Source organism: Apis cerana, linkage group LG5, assembly GCF_029169275.1.
Source record: "Apis cerana isolate GH-2021 linkage group LG5, AcerK_1.0, whole genome shotgun sequence".
Classification (NCBI taxonomy): domain Eukaryota; kingdom Metazoa; phylum Arthropoda; class Insecta; order Hymenoptera; family Apidae; genus Apis; species Apis cerana.
The window spans coordinates 13323755-13340878 of NC_083856.1; the positions used below are offsets into that span (position 1 = coordinate 13323755).

The 17124-nt window shown below is 46.2% G+C and overlaps 2 protein-coding genes across 4 annotated transcripts in view; one reads left to right on the forward strand and one right to left on the reverse strand.

Annotated features, from left to right (window-relative positions):
- Positions 1 to 13950, reverse strand: part of LOC107998989 (protein adenylyltransferase Fic) — a 16750-nt gene extending 2800 nt beyond the window's left edge. Inside the window, exons 1-2 of one of the 3 annotated variants that reach the window (XM_062075548.1) lie at positions 11379 to 13950; positions 2381 to 2509 (exon numbers count right to left, since the gene is read on the reverse strand). The gene's annotated coding sequence lies outside the window, so the exon portion shown is untranslated. Of the gene's footprint in view, positions 1 to 2380; positions 2510 to 6515; positions 7588 to 11378 lie in introns of those variants that run through there. The other 2 variants (XM_062075549.1, XM_017058606.3) reach the window with 2 other exon arrangements.
- The window catches only part of LOC107998259 (diuretic hormone class 2), a 40978-nt gene continuing 24639 nt past the window's right edge, over positions 786 to 17124 (forward strand). The window contains exon 1 of the mRNA XM_028666959.2: positions 786 to 1119. The gene's annotated coding sequence lies outside the window, so the exon portion shown is untranslated. The remainder of the gene's footprint in view (positions 1120 to 17124) is intronic.

The window sequence follows — 17124 nt, forward strand, 5'->3', positions numbered from 1 at the left end:
CGATTAATAGACGAGGTATAGAACAGATTTAAAATCGGTGTTGTTTTTTGAACGTATAAATTTAGCAAAACAAAATAGAAAGGAAAAACAAAAATAGTGGAAGAGGCATAAACATTGGATAAAAGTATGGAGATGAACTTCATCTTTTGAATGGTAAAGAAATATTTTCAAAAGTATTCGAGAGGTGGTGTTGATGATCAATTCTTGCCATCTATCTTTTTGTATATTCCATGTATTTCATTTGCGACGCTCTAGAGATGGCGTTAGTTTCCATATTTTACTCTCTCTCTCTCTCTTTCTCTCTCTATTCCTTTCCAATATTCGTTTTCTTTCTTTATATTTCCATATATCCATAAAATTTATGCGCTCGAGAAGTGAATTCAATATTCGATTAATTTTATTGTACTCTCTTCGTCAAATTGTCATTGCTCGTATTGCATACATATTAACTTATTATACATTTGTAAAACAATATGTATAAATAATTTTAATTTTAATTCTTGTTATATTTAAATCTATTTTTATAAAAAATTCTCACAAATTGATATTATTTTTGTTTTATCGTAATAAAAAATATAAGCGTTCAATTCAATTCGTAGTTGAAAATATAATATAATATATATATATATATATTATAGGAAAATATTTATGAAAAAATGCATTAAAGAAATTATGATCCACTTTATTAAGTTTTGTTGAATTGAATTGTACTTCCCACACTCGCCGCTTCAAATTATAGAGGGCATATCAAACACTGATTTTTTGTACGATCGGTATTTCAGAATAGGTAACACAAAGTCCGTTGAATGATTAGATTTATTCCATCCGTGATAGAAGTTAGATAAGAATCGAATAAAAATCAGATTATAGTTTATACATATGCTTTTGAAAACAAAAAAAAAAATTGAAAGATAAAAAATGTGAAAAATATAGATAATTTAAAAACAACGAAATAAAGAACGAAGAAGAAACGAACGAGAGGAAAAACATCGAGTAAAATGAGATGAAACGAGAGGAGTTGAGGATAAGCGAAAGGCTATATGGTTAGCTAGGAGACGAGACGATGCAAGACAGGATCCGTCGAGGTGGGAGAATGATGCGAACGAACGAGAAGGCGAGGTAAGTCGGTGCAAGCGAATAATAGCCAAAACGACCCTGAAACCGAGGCCATCGTTGTTCGTTGGCCTGAACAACACGCAAGCATGCTCGTTTCTCTTTACCTTCGCGCGATCTTACGCGTCGCATCGAGCGCAAATGCAAGCATGCGATAAATATTTGCAGATTGGTAGTTATAACGAAAGCACATGGCGCGTTAAATTTCCTCTTCTCGTCGCTATTTCGAAAATGCGATTATCGTATAAAATTATTTTCATAAGACGAATTGTAGCGAATGTCGATAAAATATCGACATTTTGAAGTTCAGTTTACCGACTGCTTACTGGAGGGCGCTACTTACTCGCTGTCTCGTTAAAAAAAAATAAACGAATAAAAAAGCTAATAAATCAAATTAATTTCTCTTGTTATTAGTTTTTATCAAGTGGTTTTTGAACTGTGAAACAACGATTAAAACGATTCTTTATCGCGAAGAAAAATCGAAAGAAATTGTTGATCGTTGAATATTTAATACTCTCTAAATACAGTTAATTCGATGCAGTAATCTAAACGTTTTCTTTTATGAATATAAATTTTCTTCTAAACAACATTTGAAATAATGTTGATTAATTATGTGTAATTATAAAATAAAATGAACATCATAATTTCGCATTTTCAATGGTCCGATAGAAAAAGAAAGGGACATCACATAATATACAATATATAAGATTATTCTCTTCCCTAGAAGCTGTTCGTAACAGCGACCGGTTCTGCTCTAATTACGTTTCCCGCGAGTACTCGGGACCCTTCGTTTTTTCGTTATGGTTCCTCTTTTTTGAATCGACTACAAACCGTGACAAAACCAGAAGAGACGAACGAATCGAAATCACGACACAAATTAAATCGATAATAGAGAACTAGCGTTCATCTATCGTCATTCATTTTGCATACACGTACTTATTTATGTATATTATCACGTACGTATTAAGCTAGAAGCAGGTCGATTTTGCGTCGTTTTTATACACTCGATTCATCATCGTCGCGTCCAAGATTAGACGCTTTCGGTTTCCACGAATGCTACGACACAACCTAATGAACCGAAATGCCTTCGCATTTGCGATTCTCGTTCAAAAAACCGCATGATCATCGAGTCGTAAGAATCGATTCGTGAGAAATCTCTCGCCTCTAATCATTTCGTAAAAATAAAATATGAGATATTCGCCACTTGTATTTTGTGTTACAAAGCATGAGAATCGAAATTTGTACATATATATATATATATATACACAGACGATGCGTTGCGTCGAGGCGAGGTTCGACGGGAAACGGAAATACCCATGCGTTGGAGATTCGAGCGTAGTTGGATGCCACGTTTTTCCTTTCCAAGGTTTTACTTTTCTTTCTATTTTCACGGTTTCTTCCATGAAACAAGAAAAATAGATACCAATTTTGCAACCATAGTAATAAAGGTAAAATGAAGGAGGAAAGAAAGTGACATTGTAAAAATTGTTTAACGGTATCGAAAAGGAAATTTCGGAAACTTATTTGTTTGCAGGTCAGGCAATAAATATCAGGTAGTAGCATAATAAATATCATATAAAGGAGCAGTTGGTGGAGAGGACAAACGCGCGAGGACGGAAGCAAGGATGTTTCATCGAGACGCGCGTGGAAAAGAAAAGGAAGAAGAAATTCGAGTACGGGTGTACGGTGTACAAGCCGCTATTTCTTCACTCGGGTCCTCGATGATCGTGCATGTATACGATTACCGTACTACACGTACGATATACGTACACACAATAGCAGCAACCACGTTTCTCAAATATGTACATCGTTTATGTTTACGTTTGGAAAGTTTGATGATTTTTAGCGGACGCGCAAAATGAGCGGCGCAATCGTTCGAGCGGAAAACCGGGCGAGAGTTTCGAAGGACGAGATGGATAGAGAAAGAGAGGAAGAGGGAGAGGAAGAGAGAGGATAGGAAAATTTCCAGTCGGATGGTCGGTCGAGCGGCGATCGAGCGGGCGAATAGTCGAGAACGAGAAGGAAAAAGAAAAGAGGAGGAGGGTGAATTTCGATCGGCGGTTCGTATCGGCCGTGGGTAGACGGGAAGCGACGCGTACACGGCTGCAACCGCGTGTCACGGTTATCGAAAATAACAATAATCCAAGAGATTGGAAAGTCGAAGAGAAAATGAGGATGGGAGAAACGGTTTTTTCGGGAAGGAAGTTTGGCCTATGCCATGGGTTAACAGCGAGGCAGAGACGCGTAAACCTCGCGCGGTCGTCCTTCCTCGAGATCGCTCGGCTCTCCTTTTACGGCGTGGAAGGTCGAAACGGAAAAAAGCGGTTCGTGGAAGGCGTCTATGCCCGATCCTCGCTCGACTGCCGGGATAGTCGGCTACTTTGTCGGCAAGTTTATTATTCGTAACGGAGAATTCGAAAGAGGATCGGCTGGATTATCGTGAACGCCCTCCGATTCTCTTCTTCCCTTCCCCGCTCCTCCGTGCTTCTTCTTCCTTTACCGACTCGATCGATCGCGAGTCTTTTCTTTTTTTATCGTCACCGATACATATATATATATATCTCTCTATATAGGTAGATAGATAGATAGATAGAAAATCCTTACGAAAAATCACTTTGTTCCCTTTACGCGTGAGAACACGATTCCTCTCGTATTCTCTCTTCTCGTTCCACGTGTTTCGTGGATGTCAGGAAATCGGACATGGCATGGCTATTGAAACTCGAGATCCTCGCGAGAGACCGTCGTCGTCTATTCAAAGCGCGCAACGTCCCGAGTGCGTTTCGACCTCCCCCATCCACCAGGGGCGAGGTTGAAACGAATTCTCGTAAAAAGAACCGGGGGCTGAGAATCTAGATCCCGAGGTTGGAAAAAAAAAAAAAGGAAAAAGGAAGCGTCTCCTTTCTACGCGCGGTATATTCAACTTACTCCGGTTCGTTCTTACTTGCTATTCGCGGTTGCCTACCTGTTGTTATTGTCGCGGGGATGGATAATCTCGTTCGTTTCGTGAACGAAATTCGTGGAAGGATGCGCCCAACTTTTCGATCGCTCGTCGAGTTTTCGTTAATTTTCGTTCGCTCGAATCGGGTCGAAAAACTAAGCCGTTTCGAACGAGGCGACGATGACGCACGGGAAAACTCCTCTCTTCCCTCTTTGTCAGAGGCGAGCGCAACGTATGCACGAGCGTACATATGCACCGTATTTTCGAGTCGCAAGGAAACTCCCAGCTACAATCGGATAAATATAACTCGCGCCAATTGCCAACCGCGATTCCAACGGGGAAGATCTCTCTCGCTCCTCCACGTTTCCTCCACCCACCATTTGTCTTGGGATAAATCGCGCCTATTCCGAAAAACGTTCGAAGCGGTTAATAACGGTTCGGAAAGTTCTGGAACGGATGAAAATTCGTGGACGAGGTTGTTCGATCGTTGAGCGAGTTGGCCCACTTTTCAAACACGTGGCGCTCGCTTTACGATCGTTCTCGAGGCCGAAAAACTCGTGGATACTATACACTCTGTATACCCTACGTCTCGACGCTACGCCGATGCCTCTCGAGCTTGCCTCCGAGCAATGAAACAGGGGTACCATTGTGTACTTGTGAACGACAGCTGCGTCGCGACCGTTTCAAACGTGGCTTTATTTAGCGATCCCGAAAACCGAGCGAGCGATGCCGGATCTATCGAACGATTTCCATCACGCGATCGAATAATGCGGATCGTCTCTTCTCGCTTTCTCCACGACGAAGAGAACAAATCCCACGTACCGTGCAAAATTTGCGGCAAACGATAATAAACGGACGACGACGTCGCGTACGTTACGTCTGCGCGAGAACGATTCGGCGGATACGGAATATCGCGTAATTTTCGAGAAAAACCTCTTCTCACGTACCGAGAAACGCGTACCGAGTCGTTCGCGGTATATTTTAGAATCGTTAAAATCGGGACGGAAAAGGTCTCGGCTGGTTACAGCGAAACAACAACTGCCTCTTCCAACAGGTATTAACCATCACGGTTTACAACTTTACCTTCGTGACACTCGAATTATCCGTATATAATCGTCCGAGTTGCCGTTTACCTGGAAAGAAAGCGGACCGGTATCCCGATCAATGGAACGCAAGAAGGAACTCTGGTGGTGCGGCAAATCTCTGCGATAATCGCCTCGAAGCCTCTCCCCTCCCATTCCCCTCCTGCTCTCCGTTAATCCGTAACTAATTCTCGTTGCGACGACGTCCCGTTGCGCTTATACAACCCGTAGTAGTTCCGGCAACCCCTCGAGTTCGCCCTCTTAACGACACCCACCCCCAGTCTCATCATCGCAACACCCCCCTCTCTCTCTCTCTCGAGTCATCCTCGTCCTCGGTAATTTCTTTTTATTTTATTATTCTCGGCCGATGTGCGTTCGGATCGATCGACGAAAAAGACGACGAGGAGGAGTCGGTGGGTTGAGCGAGGCACGATCGAGCGCGGTTCCAAACCTAGGTGGTGTTTACGCTCGTCCGGAGATTCTAGAAATAGCGGTGTATTTTCCCGCAGAGGGAATCGAACTCGCGACCTTACGAGTTACACCTCGACCGCACCCCGTCGTATTTTTAGATGGCAGAGCGAAACCCGCCGCGCGCCCTCCCCTCTCCTCTCCACTCCTCTTCCATATCGCAATATCGGGCTTAAGTCAAATCGTTTCGAAGAGATACGATTTCGACGACGACGACGACGACGACGACGGGACGAGTCGCACGATACGCGCGAAAAAATGGTCGCCGGTGTTGGCCGGCATCATCGACCGGTGTTTGCGGTTTCGCCGTCTGCCAAGCACAATTTTGCATTTGCCGTAGCGGCAGGTATATAACCGGCGAGGACGAAGCCTATTTCGTAGAACCAGTTCCGTCGGAGAGAAGCCTCGAGATTTACGATCGTTCGAAACCCTCTTTCGGATCCGCGCCGCACCGCGCCCCAAACCTTCCCTCCCCGTCCATCCGTTTGCCTCCTTTCCCACACCGTCCATATTTATTTTCTATTTCGACCATCCCGATGATTTCGCGACAAAATTACCTATTTCTTATCCATTCTCTTTCTTCCTTTCTTCCTTTCTCCCTTTCTTTTTCACGATTCGCCAACTTTCGCCACGCCGACCAATCTTTCTCCCCGACAATCTCTCTTGAGAGAGAAACTCGAAACCGATAACTGGATTTTTCTCCCTTTATTACATCTTTTTCCTTTCCGTAGCTTCGTGCGAATATTAATAACCTACCATATATCTACCATTCTCTTGCCTATCTACCTACCTACCTACCTTTCTACCTGCTTGCTTGCCTGCCTGCCTGCCTGCCTGCCTGCCTTCCTCCCTATTTACCTACCTGCCTACCTACTTACCTTTCTACCTACCCACCTACCTACCGACAAACTTACCTGCCTGTCCGATTGCCCGTTTACCTGCACGTCCATTTGCTCGCTTTTTCGAGCGCGGTGTATTTCTTCAAGGATAGGTCGCTACGCTAGTTCGGTTGGAAAAGTTGGCGTGCTCGTTCCAGCCAAGATAACGCGTAATTCGATCGAGCGTTCGACTCGTGATCGTCGCGTTCGTCTTTATCGTCGAATCCAATTAGATCGATAAATAGATGGAAAATAATCGGAACTCAGCGCTCTCTTATCGCTCTTTCTCCTCCATTTTTCCTCTTCTCTAACTTTATTACTCGTTACTAGCTTTCGAAATTTCTATTACTCGTTATCGTTGATTCGCCGATCGATACTGTAGTAAAACACGCGACACTCTATTGAAATCTCCTAGCTTTCGCCTCAAGATCACGTACCGCGTCCGATTGGCGCTTGCGCAACGAAATCCATCCATCATATAGTTCCATAACTGGCCGCACGAACGCTGTTCGTTTTTGGTATGGAAAAGGATCGTTCTCGAAACGTATATATATATCGTCCCTTTTACTCTTTTCTCAGTCGTTATCGAATCCAAGATTATTCGACCAATCTCTTCTACGAAACGTACACCGTAAATATTTACACTGGTCCTGGATATATATCGACGTACGATGAATCGTCGTCACTGTTTCCACCTATATATATAATAGGCGGGGACCATCCGACGACCGTTTCTCTGCTTTTACGCTTGTTTTGCGCGACGGGAGAAGAGAGAAGCGATTATACGTTTTCCCGTTGTTGAGGTTCTACAAAAAAAGTACGCAAAAAACGCGTATTCTCGCCCGACGAATGAACCGCGTCACGGTTAAAAACGATCCGTCTACGCGATCCTCGTTATCGCGCGGAACAACCTCCGTTTTCACGCTTTGCCTCGTATCGAGTTCGCCTCCTGTCGCCCATCTTTCCCTTATCTTTCCACGAATTAAATCGAGAACGCGCGAATGCAACGCGGCGATTCTATACTCCCTCCTCTTCTTGGAAGGTATCCACGTCGTTTCTCCATTCTCTTCGATCTTTCGTCGTCTTTCTTTCTTTCTTTCTTCGCTACTTAATCATCCCATGATCGTCGAGAGAGAGAGTGGAAAATAAACGAAACGAACGAAAGAAGAGGACGAGAGATAGTGGGGAAAATGGGATGTCGAAAAATATATATATATATATATACATACGTAGTTCGTATCTATTATTAGTCATCTTATAATATTAACCGTGTCGCGATAAAACGAAATCGAACGATGTTGCGATTTCACGCCGCATAGTCTTCTCATCTTTACGTTTATCCGCGCGCGAATCGCCGATTCTATTAATAACCGTAACCACGTTCCCGAGGACCTCGTTTATTCGCGGCATAGAAGGTTAACGAATCTCTTTACCGCTACGCGCCCTTGGTGAATCGCCCCGCGCGGAATCTCAAATATACCAATCTCGAGAATTTCTCGCGATTGAACATTCGCCGACGCGACGAACGAAGCAAATCTGGAGAGATCGGATTCCCTTACGTTCACGATTTTATCATTCGCCTATGAGCGGGGAATCGAGTCCCCAAGTTGCGATTTTTGTCGGAAAAGAGGCATCTTTCTTCGATCGATCGATCGATCAATACGGATCGATCTGATTTTCGGGTCAGTTGGGAATAAAAAACGGTAAACTCGTCTCGATACGCGCGCAACGTGGCTCGCGAACGAGATCGCAGCATCGGTTTACGCAGCTGGCAAGGTCAGAGACCCGCGATCTGGTTGGCAAACCATGTGTGTACCGACCGCCCTCGCTCTTCTCTCTCTCTCTCTCACACACACACACACATTTCTCTCCTTTTTTTCTTTCCTTTCCCCTTGCACGCATCGTATACGTGTACAACTCTCCCTCTCTTTTCCCCTTCGATACGAGAAACGTAGTAGTGCTAATAGTACAACTAATACTAGCAATAATAGTAGTAGTAGCAATCTCTAGGAGCGTAGTAGGAGCGTTTCCCAACACAAGAACGGGACAAGCGAGCGTCACGGAACGATCGAATTCACCCGCCAATACCACTATCGTTCTCGACGCGTTCGCTTCGAGTTGGTTCGTTCGCGTACCGCCGTATGCGCGATCGTTAAATATCCGAGTTGACATCGTTTGACCCGTCTTCCCGTTGCTGCTCTCTCGGTTCTCGACTTCTGCCTCTCGGTTCTTGCCTCTCGATTCGTAGACTCTGACTCACGTCAGGGTCGTCCGTACGAGGTCAACGACAAACCGACTTCTTCGCTCGCCAGTGGCCGCGATCGCGTCTCGCTTCGCCTCGGTTCGCCTCGCCTCCCCTCTCCTCCCTCTCCCTCGCCCTCCCCCTCCCCCAACTCGGGTCTCTCGACTCGTCGTCTCACCTCGCCGCGCATCGCGTTTCTTCCCTTACTACTACTACCGCCTACTACGCGTTTCCAATTCTTTTTTCTTTCCCATCGTCGTACATTCGTCCGTCCATTTCCATTTCGTATCCCCCCTTCCCCCCATCCTTCTCCCCTTTTTATTCGTACTACATTCCCGTTCGATCCAAGATCCGACTATCGTCATTAATCTCGTAATTTTCGTAATTAAATCGTAATTCGTAAATCGATCGCGAGACAAGAAAACAAGCGGGACAGTGTCAAGCGTGTGTGCGGCGGTCAACCGGATAAGTACTCGGTCGGTCAGTCAGTTACTCAGGCATAACCTAGTCAGTTTTAGCTAGCTAGCTAGATAGCTAGCTAGCCAAGCAGCAACCGACCACCAGTCAGTTAACCGAGCAGCCAGCCAGTCAGCCAGTCAGCCAGCCAGCCAGCCGAGCCTTGTTTTCAGGCAAAGCACCGAGGGCTGCCCCCTGAACCGGATCGCGGCATTAACCTCCGCCAGCGTGTATATCGCTCTACGTCCCTGCCTCTCTCCCTTCCGCACCACTACACTATCAACCGCCTACCCTGCCATTACTACCGTGACCGTCACCCTCCTGCGCTCTCTCCACTTCCCTCTCTTCCCCCTCCCCCCTCACCTCCTCTTCGCCAAGCTCCTCTTCTCCTCCTACTCTTCCACTCGTCCACCTCGTCGATGATTCTTACCATCTGTTCGCGGCGCAACATCCCAACTTCTCTCTCTCGGTAATTTCTACATCGCAGCCAGACACGATTTATCCGTATCGCGACGCAAAAACCTTTCTCTTTCTTTTTCTTTCGATCGATTCAAACAGTTTACAATTATCTCTCCCAATTTTCTCGCATTCGTTATTACAGTACATACACTTTTCCAACCGAACGTTTCGAACGGAATAAATAAGACCGATAGATAGATAGATAGATAGGTACTCGGGATACGATATAAAGAGATAGGCGGAGAGAAACGAGGAAGGAAGAAGGAAGAAAAGGCATTCGTCGCGATTCTCTCTCTCTCTCTCTCTCTTTCGTAAAGATCGCATCGCGTCGCCTCGCGTCGTCTCTCTCCGATCGATATGTTCAAGGACTCGAGAAATATCGCCCAACGGGCAACGTTGCTCGCTGTTTTCCGTTCGGACACGCACTAACCGTGACGAAAATAACGAAGCGAAGAAGAGAGCGAGGAGAGAATCTGGAAGGAAAACTGGATACAAACGAAGGAAGAAGAATCGTCGCGACGCGAGGCTTATGGCGAAACGCGTACCGGCTATACGACGCGCTAGAAAAGAACGGAGAGAGAGTGAGAGAGAGAAAAAGAGATGCGAACGAGAGAAGAAGGATCGGAGGTGAGAGGTCTTTCCCCCTCTTTCCTCTCCGTTCCGTTCGTCTCCTTCTCCTTCCCTCCCTCCCTCCATCTCTCTCTCTCTCTCTCTCGAGCAAGACGACGCGAACCGAACGGCGAGAGCGAAGGAGCGGAGAGGACGAAACACGCACAGGACGAAGCGGCGCGGGGAATGGGTCGACGAAATGCAGGCTAGCGGAGCAGGGAGAGGCAAACTCGTGTTTGGAAAAGGTAGCGAGGGAGAAGCTTGGCGATCATAGCGAACGCTATATACATCGCGATCCGTGATTATCCTATCGTCTTTCTCGTACACGCGTCTAAATCAGACTTACACGTGTAGATGAATACGATCTTTTTTCGATATCTCCAATTCGAGGAAACGTTTCGCTTCCCTTCCTCTCCTTTTTTAGAGATTCAACGAAATGTTATTATCTCGTTTCCATATTTTTCAGTTTACCAAATTTTCGCCTCTTTTTTTCACGACGATATCTACGACTTTTAAATCGATCGTAATAAATAGATTGCATTTCCAAAATTGCTGATCCATCGCGAAATCTGTAAATCGAGCGATTCTACGTATATACACGTATACGCGTAAAATAATTTAATCAACGTAGACAGGAGTAAAAATACGCGACTGTCGTCATGCTATTCTTTTTAAATGGTAATCTGACCAAAAGAAAGTGGGAACGAAAAAATAAAAAAGATAAGATGGAAGGAAGGAAGGAAGGAAGGAAAGAAGGAAGGAAGGAAGGAAGAAGAAGAAGAAGAAGAAAAAGAAAAGTAAGAAACAAGGTAAAAGAAACCGGTTTAAGGGATCTCACACTGGTTGTTTCGACACGCATACATATACGCGTTCCGTTGGTGTAAATGGTTAATCGTGAAATCAAATTTTTGGAAGGCGGAAGAAAAGATGGAAAGACGATGACGACGGATTCGAAGCGAGCCGTGTGAAGAGAACTGCTCGCTCGTGAACTTTGACCTTGCGCTCGGAAGGGAGCAAGGTCGCTATTGGCAACGTTCGCTCGATCTCAACGTTTTCCTTCTGCGGGTGTCGCGACCCTGATCACCATTGCTGTCGCGTTACCGGTATTTAAATGTGCGGATAAAAAAACTTACATCTACGATTCTTCTCCAAACACGTTCGTCCTCCTCGTCGAAGCGATTTTCTCGGAACGATCGTCGTTTTTCGATTCGTGATCTCGATCTCGGTCGTCGTCTCTCGGCTCGATCTTTTTGCCGCTGCTTTTACGAACGGATTTTACGCGCCGTGAGTTTTTCCGGTGACCCCTTCCCCTCTCAGTCGCGCGTCTGGTCTGGTCCAATGGAGCGTGCAGTATTTTCCGCACTGCTATACTTTTATACACGCGCGCGCTTCCACTATGTACGATGGATATTCGATCTCTTCGTCGAAAATATCAAAAATACCGGAAATTGTCCCAATCAAAGGAAAAAGAGGATAGCGATAAACAGTAATGTACAGCACGTTCTCGGATAGACAAATCGAACGACGAATTTTCATCGAATCTTGGCTCGATTCGACGCATCCACCGAGTTCTGCCCAATATACGCGCACGCTTTAGCCTCGGACGCGAACCGTGTCCCTATACGCAAATGTTCCGCTCTGCATCCATCATGACTCGTACGTTCGTCATCCGTTACCTCGCATCTCACACTTCCTTTCTACGCTCCTTGTTTTCCCTCCCATTTTCTTCTCTCTAGCCACCAACAATTGTCCGATAAACGAGAACAAAGACGGATGTTCCACTAGCTTGGATCGATCACGTTTCCAACTGCATCCTCTCGCGTCGTTACCTCGTATCGTTCTTTTTTCTTCTTTTTTTTCTTTCTTTTTCGTCTACACTTGGCCCGGGAACGGGACTCTTTCTTACCCGCTGCGATCCAACACCCGTCCTGCCATACGATCTTCTCCTCTTCCCCGAGATCCGATCGTAATCGCCAGGCTTGTAATTACATCGTAATTTATGCGCATCTACGTATGCACGAGTATATCGAGAGCCTTGCCTCTGGCCTTTTCACCATCTTTCCCTTCTTACCCTCTTCTCCGCTCCCCCGGCCGCCATGTTTTTTCCTTTTTGCATCTTGCTGCTACCACATCTGTGCTACCAATTACTCGTCGACGATCGAACGAGCGACAGAATAGACGAGAGAAAATAATCAGAGATCTAGATCCTGCTTCTTTCTTCTCTCCTCAACAATTAATGTCTTTATATATTATGTGTATATATTATATACGTATTATTATATACACACATATATATCTCGTTCGTTGGAAAAATTTATTTACATCGTTTTTAACGAATATATCGGCAATTATCAACGCGATCGAAATCCGATACATGTCAAGAATAATACCTTGACGGATACGCAGACAACGCGTCTACTCTCGGCGCTTAATGTTCGATAAGATAAGAACAAAAGTCACGAAGGCTCGTCGTTGATTCATCATCGATTTTTGCTCGCAAACTGCGTAATATCGGGTTGTTCTTGATGCGATATCCAGACGATATATATATATATATGAATGGATCGATATCGATCGATACGACTTTTCGTTGCAATCGTTACGAAAAAGTGGCAGGAAACAGTTGCATCGAAAATGAAAATGCGATCGTTCGTTTATTCATCGGATAATAAATTAAGGATAAATTAGGAACCGATTATTCCGAAAATTTCGATATCGAATCGATCTCGTTCCAAGTAATCGCCTTCGAGTAATTTTCGAAACCATCTTCCTATCAGAATCTTCTTTTTCCTTCTTCCCCTCTTTCCTCTTCCTTATCGTTCGTAAGTTAATTTTTACACCATAGAAGTATAACAAAATCGAAGGAATTTTTTTTCTACGCGATAAAAATTTTTCATTTCTCGTTAAAATTTGTCGAATTTACATGCGTAAATAATGACAAGAGTTTATCTGGATGAACTATCTACACCGGAAGAAAGATGATTGGAGATGGATGGAAAGTGGAAATAAGGATAAATTGGAGGAAGGAGGTGAACGCGCGATTGATACGCAGATCGTGGATCGTGGCCGCAAACAAACGAAGCAAACGCAGCTGGCAACGCCAGTCACACGTGTCATTGCTGTCGAGTGCTAATGCACCGAGGTCACCAGGAAGCCGCTATCTAAGGCACACGCGGTTGCGAGAGTCCGATATCGTTGGTGTGCTCTTTCTTTGTAACGAACAGCTGGTCGAGCTGAGTCAGTAGTACGGCCTTGATTGCCCCGTAAGCGGAAGATCGGAGTTTGCTTTCGTCGTGACTCGTCGCGTCGCGTCGTCGTTCCGCGGACCGTCGTCCGACGTGCACGTGTTTCTCCTCCACGATAATCATCTCTCAACGTATCGCGTATCCCCGATACACATATATATATTTATATATATATATATATACATGTATATACGTATATATAAAATTATAATTATCGGTCGATCACGAGGACGATGAGTAGACAAACGACGAAACGGAACGGTGAAAGTCCGACCGAGTTAGCGGTCGAGCTCGATCCAACTGTTTCGCGTTTAAAATTTAGTTAGGTGGTCCGCCGCTGCGCTGCTCGACGCTGCGGCGGACCGATCGAATCCAACCAATTGCGCCGTAACTTTGCACACCGCGATGCGTGCTCGTTCATCGACCGATGCGGCCACGCGGCAACCAGAATCACCGATAGCGCGAATATGCCTCTCGCATCTCGATCGTCCCCCACCACCCGAGAGAAACGCAGATAACACCTTCCGAGAAGATTATCTCGCGCGTGCTACTGGTGCACGATTCGCGATCCAATATTTTTGCGCTTGGTAAACCGTCTCCACTTTCGACGTATTTCGAATCCATCGAAACGATAGAAATTCCGAAATCTCCTCGACGATAAGTTTCGCTCTCGCGTGTCACGCGGAAGACCTAAAAACCCGAATAACGCGTACAACGTCCGCGTTTCGGAAGACAATGACGATCGCGGTATGATTCACGATAAAACCGATAAAGCGCATTACGGCGTAATTACGTCTCGTACTTTGCCCTTGCTGTCAAGAACAAGCGTCATCGCTGCAAACTGATCGCGTTACACTATTGCTCTCTGCATTCTTTACGCGTACCCGTGCACACGCATTCGCGTACAATACATACGTACTATGTATATCAGCGTTTGCAAATTAAATGAAGAAGGAAGAAAATGAATATATGGTCGAAAGATAATCGATCAACAACAATCGGCCATACTTTTTCATCCACGATTCCTGAATTTTTTCAACTCTACCATTTTTTCCCCTCGATTTTTTCCTCGCATTATCCGCGTTGGAATACAAGCACGCGCGCGATTTCCGAGACCTCGTCGCGTATAAGGCTTTTTCGAGTGACTACATCGCGGTACCTTTGCTCGATCGTGAATCACCGTGTGTGAGTCATTGCGCGCGCGCGCGCTCGTATCATGGAAAACGCGCGATTCTGGATCTCGAACGAACGAGAGGAGAAAAGTTGGCGTATATGGACACGTATCGATGGATTTTTCGTATTTTTACGCCGCTGACTTTCGGTCACGAAGCGGCGCGAATCGAAAGCCGCTGCAGAAAATTTGATTCGCGACGGATCGGAAGACAAAATTCGACTCCTCTTCGATCGCCGTTTCCGCTTCTTTCTCTCGCTCTCGCTTTCCTCTCTCAACCGAGGCGCGAGTCGAACGGTATTTACGTTCTCGTCGTATTTACGATGGCCTTCGATCCTCTCGATCCACCATCGGGTGTCGATCGGCGAACACCTCCTTTGGCAAAAGTTATCGGCTCTCCCGTCCACCGTCTGCCGTTCAGCCCGCTTACCGTCTGCTCGCTCCGCAGAGCTCTCGTTTCTTTCTCGATTCTTTCACTCACGCTCTCGCTACCCATCGTCGCCACCGCCGCCGGATAAGAGAGAATCGCGTTTGCATCGATTTCGAGACGAAAAGAAAAAAGGATCGACGAATTCGACTCGATGAATAATTCGATTCGAGGAGAGAGAGAGAGAGTCGAAATTTCGCAGGAACGAGAGGATTCGTTCGAGGTGGTGATTTCGCACGCGAAAAGGAAACCACTATACGTATAGGTGGAACGAGTGAAGGGGCCAGAACAGCGGCAACGGTGCCAGCAGCTTCCTGCTATCGGTGCAGGAAGGACGGAGCGGCGCGGCGAGTGGATGGGTGGACGACGGGTGGTCGAGTGGGGGTGGCGACGGCAGCGGCGGCGGCGGCGGAGCACGGAGAGAGAGAGAGAGGGAGGGAGAGAGAAAGAGAGGACGAAGACGAAAAAGCCTTGAGGCTAGCCGGGTGGCATGGCCTCGACTTCTCAGGGACGACTTGGAAGCGTTTCCGTTCAAAGGCAAAGCGCGCTCGGTTTCGTTTCGGCGCGTGTTTCGACGACGACGCGTGTGGTCGTCGTTCTTCCGTAAATAGTAAATAACAAATATCGAGATATCGAATTTATCGCGTGAGAAATCGTGCGAGATAAAAGGAAGAGAGAGAGAGAGAGAGAGAGAGATTGGATACGTTTTACAATTTTAAGTCCGATCGAGAGGTTGGATAGAGAACGACCGAAAAATTATTTTCCAAGCAATCGATCACGCTTCCGGTTCGTTGATTTCATCTCGAATAGCCTTGAATCGAGAAACGTTCCCCCGATCTCGGGATCAATTTGACGTATAGGAGCCGACGTCCCGACCGAAAAAACACGTTGCAACCATTCCGCTCTATCCATAAATTATTCTCCTTTGACCGCCGTGCAACCAGTTTCCACCATAAATCCAACTCATCCGTGGGTTTGCGTTCACTTTTTTCCTTCGCCATTAGTTCAATCGCGCAATAAGAGTGCGTCGGACAAATGGCTACGTATACTCTCGCGATATCGCGAGGAGGAAAGGAGGGGAGGAGTTGTCGAAAATCGTCCTTTCTTTCTTTCTTTCTTTCTCCCTTCCTTTTCTCCAGGACGAGGACGAGTGCAAATACGAGCAGGATCGATCCGCGAGGAGGAATCGCAACGCGGTCGAACATAGCAGCGATCTTTCGTTCCCGAGCGGGAGAGTAGCTGGAATAAGTAGGTCGTGCCGTGCAAACTGCTGCTGGCCGGAGTCGCTCATGCAGCACCGCTACGCGAGTTAATGTCGCAAGCTCTGACTAACCGACGCGATTTTTCTTCGCGAAACTAGTCCCTCTCTATCGGTTATCAAGGCGATACGTTGCAACAGCGCGTACACCCACGCTTCGATTCGAATCGACTCGTCACGATCCGACCAGCTGCCTCTTTCCCCCTCTCCTTCCTTCCCGCCGCTCGATTCGATCCCCGGATATTTCGCGAATCCGATGAAAATGACGGTGACCGTACGTGCCACGATCGCTCCACACGGCCGACCATCCGTGTCCCGACGACAAACCGAAAGAACAAAGAGAAGAGAATCGAACGAGGATGAGAACGAGAGAGAGAGGGAGAGGGAGTCGGGTTTACGACATCCGACTTAAAACTGTCCAAATGATTCATAGCGTTCACCGCGTATACGCACACGTACACGCGTATACCACCACTCGATCGACCGGTTTCGGCACCCGTAGTCTGTCCGTGTACCACCGCGATACACGTGTTTCCAATAAGTTTTCTATCGGGAAAATAAATCGAAGAGAGTAGGATCGATCGCCTCCCTCTTCACGTGCACGTTCGTAATAACACGCGTGACATCGAACAATTTTGACCGATTTCGATCGAGAGCAACATTCGAGCAACATTCTCGAACAAAGCGGCGACGATGAAACCGGCTGGCGAGAAAACGAAAACTCACGATTCTCGGTTTCGCGCGAATCGCGCACGCGAATCACGGCCTCGAGCCGTTC